The 10,311-nt window shown below is 35.0% G+C and overlaps 1 long non-coding RNA gene across 3 annotated transcripts; it reads left to right on the top strand.

Moving 5' to 3' along the window:
- Nucleotides 1-215: 215 nt before the first annotated feature.
- Nucleotides 216-4,127, top strand: LOC126918190 (uncharacterized). 3 transcript variants are annotated; one of them, XR_007711258.1, is made up of 5 exons: nt 216-1,298; nt 1,982-2,075; nt 2,394-2,655; nt 2,743-2,964; nt 3,065-4,127. It is a non-coding gene; the product is annotated as an uncharacterized LOC126918190 (long non-coding RNA). The 3 variants fall into 3 exon arrangements; XR_007711260.1 differs by having other exon boundaries at nt 218-1,153; XR_007711259.1 differs by having other exon boundaries at nt 221-1,298; nt 2,743-2,842.
- The last annotated feature ends 6,184 nt before the right edge of the window (nt 4,128-10,311 follow it).

Genomic DNA, 10,311 nt, shown 5'->3' with positions numbered 1-10,311 from the left:
GCAGTTACTCTCTTTTGATTATTCTAACTGAACCAACTAATGGCAATTACTCTCTTTTCACAATTACTCTCCTTTATTCTAACTGAACCACTAACAATTATTCTTCTTTATTTTGATTGGTACGTGGTTAGTTAGATTTATTTGTTGATTTGTTAGTTATTAGTTAATTTATTATTATTGGTCGTGTTTAATTATTCATACGTTATTGGTTTGTGGCGTCACGTGCGGAACGCGGGACGTGACACCCCCGTCCTTGGTGTTCAAATTTCTGAAGGAAATTTGACTGATCGTAGCAGATGTAGTTGTGATTGGTTGTTGGTCCATCCTAACGGGCAACAGCGCGAACTACAATTCCTTACATCAAAAGATTTCTTTGGGGTTATTGTATCGTGTTAAGATTGACATTTATGCATTGAAGACAAAATATCGCGGGTTGGAGTTTTGTTATTTGTATATCACACAATCTACAACGCGCTCTTTGAATTTGTGTGCATAAAAACGTCTTCGTATGGGTCGCGATAGTCTTAGTCTAGATTATCGTACCAGTCTTTTTATTATTTTTTTCATTAGAAATATAATTTATTTGTTAGGTATTAAAGTTACTACATACATGCGTTGATTGGTGGTGGATGTCCCTAATATGTAGTGACTTTTACCAATATCGAATTAATTATCTATCTGTTAATTATTTTTAACTTTATTTTAGTAGGTGACATGTGATTCAAATAAAATTAATATTATTTATGTATATGTGTTTCATTGCGCGTGTGTAAGGACTATTTCCTATTCGTGACAATCTAAGATGGCCGTTCATGAATGTCTCTAGTATATGGTGACTTTTATTAATGCGGTTTTGTTATTTATTTGTTAATTATTTGTGACTTTATTTTAGTAGTTGACGTATAATTGAAGTGGGAATAATATTATTCTGTATTTATTTTAGTGTGTATAATTATTGCATGTAGTTCATTGCGCATGCGTGAGAACTGCTTCACGCTCGCGACGGATTTCCAAAATGTATGTTTGTGTACGTCTTAAATAAGAGTGTGGTGTTTTGTAAATTTGTTTGATATTGTAATAATTATTTTGTTACTTAGTTTCAACTCCGTTCTAGTGAAGTGTCAACGGTGTTGTTTTGTGTTCGTCGTAATGTGTATGTTTAATTCAACATTGTTTTGTGTTTGTTGTAATATGTGTATATATATTGTGTGTTATTTTAATGTAATAGCGTGTGGATTATATCGTTGTCGAAAATATTAATTACTAATAGAATCGTTTCACTGTTTAATTATAAGGTAGTTTGTATTTATGTAGCTTTTGTTTAATTGGTTTAATCTAATGCGTGCATAGTGTATTGTGTCACCAGTCACCACTGTGTAGTATAACCTTATTTCTTTATACGTAATTTAATATAGTAATGCTGTAATAGCTTAACACAATATGATAATTCCTAATTTTAATCATGTTTGATTATTAATGCTCGGCTAATCTATCTTGATTAATTTCTAGCCTATTTTTATTTTATTAGCTATTTCTATATCTTCCCTATTAATCTGTTGTTACTTAGTAATTATGTGATGTATTATTAGTGATTTATTATTATTTCATATTTGTATAGTATAATTTTTTGAGCTAATCTATGTATTATTGGTTAAAACTTGTTTATTGAATTATTACCGTTTGTAGTCTCTCAAATCCTATTCCTTCGATGCTGCATTATCGTGTGTAAGGCATCATCCGGTTTTCATTATATTCAAAATACTTACTACAGATACCTTTATTCATCCTGTATTTGTAAGTATAAACATATCATTTAGTTAATTAATTCAATATGCACGTAGTGCATTGTGTGAGCGACCGCTATTGTGCATTACAAATCTGTTTCTATATGTGAGGTATAATAATAATCGCATAATGTAAGTCGAGACTAATCCATGTATTATAGATTAGAACTTGTACATTATATTATTACTGTTCATAGTTACTTCGTCTTTATTCTCCAAGTCTACACGCCACGTCGTTCACGCAAGACACCTACCCAACTCACTTGGCTGGTTTTCATTATGTTCTTATTTGTAAGTATATAAAAAACGTTATTTAATTTATTTAAATCAATATGTATTGAGCTGTATTGTATCAACTATCGCTATTGCATATTATAGAATTTATTTCCATATGTTGGATACAATAGTTTAACCATATTATATAGGTTAATATAATATAACACTTTCTTATTCTAGTCGTACTTATTATTGTCATTTGGTTAGCCTATCTTAATCATTCTATAACCTCTTTCTACACTTATTAACTGATTTTATTTCTTCTTATCGAAGACTGCTGCATGAATGTTGATTTATTTTGTTATAATGCCATTAATTTTCTTGATTTTTCAGTTTCCCTTTTCATTGGACGGCTGTAAATCTATTGTCAAACATCAATCGTTGATTGATATCGTGTTTCTTTTTGTTTGATTGTAATATTGTTATAAGTTTAATAGTATTATTTCCTTTCATATATGTCAAGGCAATTGAGGTCAGTTCTTGCATTCGTTTCAGATGGCAGTCATATTCTATGTTCTATGGAGTGGATCCATAATTTATCTCTGCGGAATTCCTGCATGTACACTTCCTTCTACGATGATTAATTGTGGGCTAGGTACTTTTTACTTTCACTGCCTTTAATTATGTTATTAAATTAACACGTTTTATAGAACACAAATAGTAGTCTTCCTTTTGTTTTTAGGTTTTCACTATCTGCACTATTCGACAAGTAGTGTCACACTTACTTTGGTTTAACCACAATATTGTTATAATCGTTTAGTACTATTATATTTTGTATTAAGGTAATTGAGGTTAATTCTTCCATTTGTTTCAGATGGCTGTCATACGTTATGTTTTACGAATATGGGCTTATGACCTGTCTTTGCATATACACTTCCTTTTACAATAGTTAATTGTTCACAAGGTACTTTTCACTTTCACCGTTTTAATCACTTTATTGAATTAATACATTTTATATTTGAGTAATGTTTAGAAAATACATAGTAATTTTCTTTTCTTTTTAGGTTTCCATTATCCGCATTATTCGACGAGCAGCACTACACTACATACTACTGCACTGTGTTACCTTCTGAAAACGTTTCGTTTATTGTTTATTTCGGTTATGCGCTAATTTTAACTTATTTAAGTGCACTGTTCGCGGAATCCCTTTCACTTCAATCATGACGTTTTGATTTTCTAAAATTTCTAACACTTTAATGCGGTCCTGAATATCGGTCGGAAAATTTTCCTCTTCTGGGTTCCTTTAATAGATATACTAGATCTCCTATTTTGAAATTTTGCGGGTTGATTTGTCTGCCATAGTATTCTTTTGACTTTAACTTGGATATCATAGAATCTTCTCTTGCCATTTGTTGCACAGTGTTGATTTTATCAAACACGTTTCTGAGATATTTTGTGTATATTGGTTCCATATTCTCCTCGGTTATCATCTCGCCAGTAGGTTCTCTGGCTAAGTGCCCAAGGTTTGATTTGTGCGGGGAGAATTTTATTCCTTCGTGTAAATCTCGAATCGTTAGTATATATGCATTTTCCTTGCGAACTAATAACCTTTGCTGCATTGGGTTCAAGACTACCATGTATCTAATTATTATTTTCTGCCCTTTTTTCATTTTGGTTTTTATTTTGCGCCAAGACGCAAGTTTACTATCACCGAACCAATTATCAAGTTGTTCGCCAATAGCATTCAAAATACGAAGTCTTGTAAATGCCATAGCTATATTAAACCATAAATATTTTGGATATAGCATAGTATGATACCATCTATAGTTTCCAAGAGGAATCATTAGATCAGCATTTGTGCTGGCTACATCAGACACTAGGTATAGTAACCAATGAAGTATTTTTACTCCAATTGTAATCCAATGGCTAGCGTATTTACTCAAGGTTTCATATACGCCTTCGACTGGTGATTCTCTATTTTCTTCTTTTCGATTTCCTTGAGCCCGTTTAACTTGTGTTTTTCCAGCCTGAATATGTTTAAAATTCTTTTCCTCGGTCACCCCTTTTCCTTCTTTATTTATTTTATTCACAACCTGTTGAGTTTTCTCTACTTTTTTAGAATGAATAGGTTCATAAATAGGTAATTTATTAATTACTTGTATGGGACGTTTAGGAATATTTTCAGTAGATTTAGAATTATTCTTTGAATTTTTATTACAAACCTTTTTGTTTATAGATTCTGTTTTGGGTTTAGGGATAGCTATACTTTTATTTTCTGTAGTCTGAGTTTTCTTAGAATTTAATGGTTTAGTTATAACCAAAATTTTTATCTAATATATCTATATTGTTACGTTTGGCTATCCAAATTTTCAAATTTTAAACAATGTAGTAGTCGCTGCCACCAGAAACAGTCTAAGGACTGTTTCAATTAGATATTTCTTGTTAGATTAAGTAGCGTTGATTGGAGTTTAGGCCACTGGTCAACAATCTCCACGTTTCGGCTAACCTGCTATGCGCAGGAATACTAGCACGGGAGAGGATTGTTTGGAATAAACAATTATATTATAAATAATTATTACTGGCGGAATTAATGACGAATTATACTAATTATTGATATTATTTATTATTTTTATTATTAATTATTAATAATAATTAAAAGTTGACTCACCTGACGTTGGCCTCCGCTGATGAACGGGCAGGCCGTTGGGGTGATTCCGGTTTTACAAAGATTGACACTTCTATAATTTTTGTTTTAATCTTTATTTAATTTGAACAGTGTAAACAACAGTGTGTCCGTGTTTAACAATTCGAAATTCTAACACAAAACTTGAGCCAACTATTGTTTTAATTCTAACTGACTAATAACAATTATTTTATAATTCGAACTGACTAATAACATTTATATCTCGTAACTCTTAAACTCGAACTGGAACGAACAATTATTCTCTAATCCTAACTTAAATTCTAATTAAATCAACTGAACGAACTGATATCAGACTCACTAAAATTCAATTGAACGACTAATACCAATTATCTGCTTATTCTACCGAAACGAACCGATTCAACTAATATCAATTATTCCGATTATTCTCTTATTCTAACTGAACCACTAACAATTATTCTTCTTTATTTTTAACTAAATTATTCTACTGAACCAACTAATCACATTTACTCTATTCTATCTCTTTATTCTAACTGAATCAACTGATCACAATTACTCCTTTTTAATTTCGTTAAATTCTCCTGGACGCTAACAATTACTCTATTCTATTTTCGCTAAATTCTACCGAACGCTAACAATTAATCTCACTCTATTCTAACTGAACCAACTAATGGCAGTTACTCTCTTTTCACAATTACTCTTCTTTATTCTAACTGAACCACTAACAATTAATCGCTAACGCTAACGCTAACAATTAATCTGACTCTTCTTTATTTTTCGCTAAATTCTCCCGAACGCTAACAATTACTCTTACTCTATTTTCTTTTTCGCTAAATTCTCCCGAACGCTAACAATTACTCTCACTCTATTTTATTTTTCGCTAAATTCTCCCGAACGCTAACAATTACTCTTTCTCTATTTTCTTCTTTTCGATTTCCTTGAGCCCGTTTAACTTGTGTTTTTCCAGCCTGAATATGTTTAGAATTCTTTTCCTCGGTCACCCCTTTTCCTTCTTTATTTATTTTATTCACAACCTGTTGAGTTTTCTCTACTTTTTTAGAATGAATAGGTTCACTGGAAGTGTTTATTATATGTAATTTATTAATTACTTGTATGGGACGTTTAGGAATATTTTCAGTAGATTTAGAATTATTCTTTGAATTTTTATTACAAACCTTTTTGCTTATAGATTCTGTTTTGGGTTTAGGGATGGCTATACTTTTATTCTCTATAGTCTGAGTTTTCTTAGAATTTAATGGCTTGACTTTGAGTTCGATAAAGTTACTTTCTGATGGTTTTATAGAAGTTCTTGAGGGTGATACGCTCGCTATCTCTTTTCGTATTATATTTGAAACGTTCACAAAATTCGTGGAACTTTGCTTTTGTATTCTTGCCGAGTCAACCGTGATATTAGGCAGGGGATAAACGTCGCCTTCCGTTTCGTCGTTCAATTTCCTAGTTTCTGCCTCTTCTGAAAGTTCTTTGATATTAGTGTTGTTTATTTTGGCTGGGGATTCGGGAGATTTTTCACTCATGATTTCGTCTGTGGTACCGTGCGTCCTCTTGCTACTTAAAGTAACATCGTCTTTTATCACAGCAACGGAACAGTGTTTGTATTGGAAGGTTGGTTGTTTCAAATAATCAGCATCCCTCCTTTGACTTGGATCTCTTTTGAGATGTTTATCTACGCATTTTTCTTTCCAGGTTATTGCTCTTGCTCTTTTCCTAATATCTTTCTCTATTCCCGGGTCGCTTAGACGATTCCGCGACGGCGATACAAATCTCCAATCCTGATGATGGTTTCTGATGTTGTTACTATCGTATAGGGGACGAGTGTTGTTTCCATTATAATTATTCGGAGGTTTTTGATTATTCTCTTTTGATTATTCTCTTTATTCTCTTATTCAACTGAACCGCTAACAATTTCTTTATTCTAACTGATAACGATTACTCTTCTTTATTTTCGCCAAATTCTCCCGAACCGCTAACAGTTACTCTTCTTTATTCTAACTGAACCAACTAATGGCAGTTACTCTCTTTTGATTATTCTAACTGAACCAACTAATGGCAATTACTCTCTTTTCACAATTACTCACCTTTATTCTAACTGAACCACTAACAATTATTCTTCTTTATTTTGATTGGTACGTGGTTAGTTAGATTTATTAGTTGATTGGTTAGTTATTAGTTAATTTATTATTATTGGTCGTGTTTAATTATTCATACGTTATTGGTTCGTGGCGTCACGTGCGGAACGCGGGACGTGACAATAGCATTACGATATAACGTAAAACGTTATAACGTATAGCGTTATACAGTACTACGTTATATACGTATATATATATATATATATATACGTATATATATACGTTATATACGTACGTTATATACGTATAACGTTATATACGATATCCTTATAATGTATAACGGTATATAGTATTACGTTATATCTTATAACGCTGTATAGTATGACGTTATAGTGTTGAACGTTATATAGTATTACGTTATAACGTATACAGTCATATAGTGTTACAATATGACATACAGCGTCAGACAGCATTACGTTATAACGTATAACGTTTTGCAGCACTACGTTATAACATATAACGTTATATAGTATATCGTTATAACGTATAACGGTATATAATATTACGTTATAACGTATAACGTTATATAGTATTACGCTATAACGTATAACGTTATGTAGTATATCGTTATACGTTATAACGATATATAGTATTACGCTATAACGGATAACGTTATGTAGTATATCGTTATAACGTATAACATTATAGAGAATATCGTCATAACGTATGTTCTGCCGCGCAACACATCTGCACGCCATCCCGCGCGGCTTGGCAGCCAACGGTCTACGTGCCGTCCTTCGAACCCTCCATAGGCCCAAGGACCTACCATAAAGTTGAAATCCTTTTTTTTTTTTTTTTATTTATTAGAATATTTACAATCAATTCTCGTTGAGAATTTTCAGTAACTTAATTTGGCGTGATACAATGACATGGATTATAATAGCTTTATATTGTTGATTCTAGTAGAACTAAGGATTTAATCTAGTGGGTATTTTCTTTTTAGTCTGCAGATCTGGTCCGTCGTGTCCAGTAGTTGGGTGACTAGTGGGTTGTGGTGGTTGTTGACTCTTGTGTTATATCTGCTTCTGGACTTGTGTATTTCATCTTTGACTGTAGGTATCTTGAGGTCACGGTGGATTGTTTCGTTGGTAACATACCAGGGTCCATTTAACAGGGATCTTAGCGTTTTCGATTGGAAGCGTTGGAGTATTTCAATGTTGGAGTTACTTGCTGTTCCCCATAGTTGGATTCCGTAGGTCCAGACAGGTTTTATTACGGCCTTGTAGAGGGTTATTTTGTTCTGTATGTTTAGTTTGGAGCGTCGACCTGTAAGCGAATAGAATTTTCTTAGTTTTTCCTTTAGTTGCTTTGTTTTTTCTGAGATATGTTTTTTCCAAGTTAGCCTCCTGTCCAGGGTCATGCCCAGGTATCTAACGGAGTCCTTGCTTGGGATTATTGTGTTGTTAATGGTGACCTGGGGGCAGGTTTGTTTTCGGAGCGTGAAGGTTACATGGGAGGATTTTTTTTCGTTTATTTTAAAACCCCATTTTTGGAACCACTTTTCTATGGAGTCGAGACTTCGCTGGAGAGTGGATGAGGCAATTGCCGGGTCTGCGTGGGTAGCTAATAGTGCTGTGTCGTCGGCAAATGTTGCTATTGTTACCTCGTTTGATATGGGTAAGTCGGCAGAGTAGATGGAGAACAGTAGGGGTCCGAGGACACTACCTTGTGGTATGCCGGATTCTATTGGGAATGTTGCGGAAGTGGCGTCTAGACATTTAACTATGAATTGTCTGTTGCTTAGGTAGGATTTTAAGATGGAGTAGTATGGGTGGGGTAGGATTTTTTTAAGCTTGTAGAGTAGCCCTTCATGCCATACTTTATCGAATGCCTGTTGGATGTCTAGGAATACCGCTGAGCAGTATTTTTTCTTTTCAAGGGTTTGGCTGATCATGTGGGTTATGCGGTGGATTTGCTCTACTGTTGAGTGTTGTTTTCGGAAGCCGAATTGGTGATCTGGGAGTGTTTTCAATTCTTCTAGGAGTGGAAGGAGACGATTCGTGAGCATCCTCTCGAATAGTTTAGACAGGGTAGGTAAAAGACTGATTGGGCGATAGGAGCTAGTTTCATATATTGGTTTACCGGGTTTGGGGATGAGGGTGATCAGTGAGATTTTCCACGCCTTAGGAAAGTGTTCAAGGCGGAGGATAGCGTTAAAGATTGATGCGATGAGTGGAATCCCTTTTATGGGAAGTTCCTTGATTGCTTTATTTCCTATTAGGTCGTGACCTGCTGCTTTCTTGGGGTTTAGGCGACTGATTGCTTCTATGATCTCTGCAGAAGTGAAGGGTTCAATAGGAGGGGACATTTGGAAGGGAGTGTGCAGGTATTCGGTGACGTCCGCTGCAGCTATGGAGGAATGGGGTTGGAATACTTCAGTCAAGTGTTTGGCAAATAGGTTGGCTTTTTCTATAGGGCTACGCGCCCATCCACCCTGCGGACGGCGGATTGGAGGTATTATTTGTGGGGGGCGCGTGAGTTTCCTGGAGGCTTTCCATAGTGAGTAGTTAGAGTCTGCTGTGGGGGACAAGCTGGCGAGATATTTGTGAAAACGGTCATTATTGTAGTTTTTTATGGTTTTGGATAGTTTTCTAATTGCGTTGTTTAGTTTGCATTTGTCCTCCGGTGTTCTATGGGTCTGCCATATCCTTCTTAGTCTACGTTTTTCTGCTATTTTTTTTAATATGTACTGGGGGTATTCGTGATTGCTGATGGACGTTTTTGCCGGTGTGGAGACGCGGATAGCGTTTATTATGCTCGCGTTTAGGTATTCCGTTGCTGCTTCGATTTCTTCATTGGTTTTTAGTGAGGTTGAGGCTGAAGTTGTGTGGGTAAAGACTTCTCTAAAGAGCTGCCAGTTGGTGTGTTGGTTATGAATGGAGCCATTAGGTGTATTCTCGATGATAGTTGAACTGACTGTTACTATCACTAGATCAGCCGAGGAATTGATTTGGACGTGTCTTGACGAGATATTTTCAGTTATGAGGAAATCAAGGAGATCGGGTATTTTGTTTGTGTCGGTGGGCCAGTGTGTGGGTTCGTATGTGGTAAGGTAGTTGAGGTTGTTGGTTATTATGCTGTTGAGGAGGTTTTTGCCTCTTACTGTAACCAGTCTGCTGCCCCATTGGGTGTGTTTAGCGTTGTATTCTCCTCCGGCTATGAATCTATTTCCCAGGGTGTCCAGGAAGTTGTCGAAGTCTTCTTTGGCGATGGAGTGTCTGGGAGGGCAGTATACAGCTGAAGTGGTGATTGTACCATGACAGTCTTCTATTGCTACGTTTGTTACTTGGAGGTAGTCTTTCTGGAATGGTGGAAGTTCGTAGTGCTTAATGTTTGATTTGATTATGATTCCGGTGCCGCCGTGGGCCTTTCCACTGGGGTGTTGGGTATGGTAGAACTTATATCCGTTTATGTTCAGGTAGTTTTTGTCGGTGAAGTGGGTTTCAGATATGAGCATTATGTCGATTAGCTGGTGTTTTAGGAAGAGTTCTAGTTCAAGTTT

This window comes from Bombus affinis, chromosome 1 (assembly GCF_024516045.1).
Source record: "Bombus affinis isolate iyBomAffi1 chromosome 1, iyBomAffi1.2, whole genome shotgun sequence".
Classification (NCBI taxonomy): domain Eukaryota; kingdom Metazoa; phylum Arthropoda; class Insecta; order Hymenoptera; family Apidae; genus Bombus; species Bombus affinis.
This window is presented reverse-complemented; position numbering and strand designations above follow the sequence as displayed.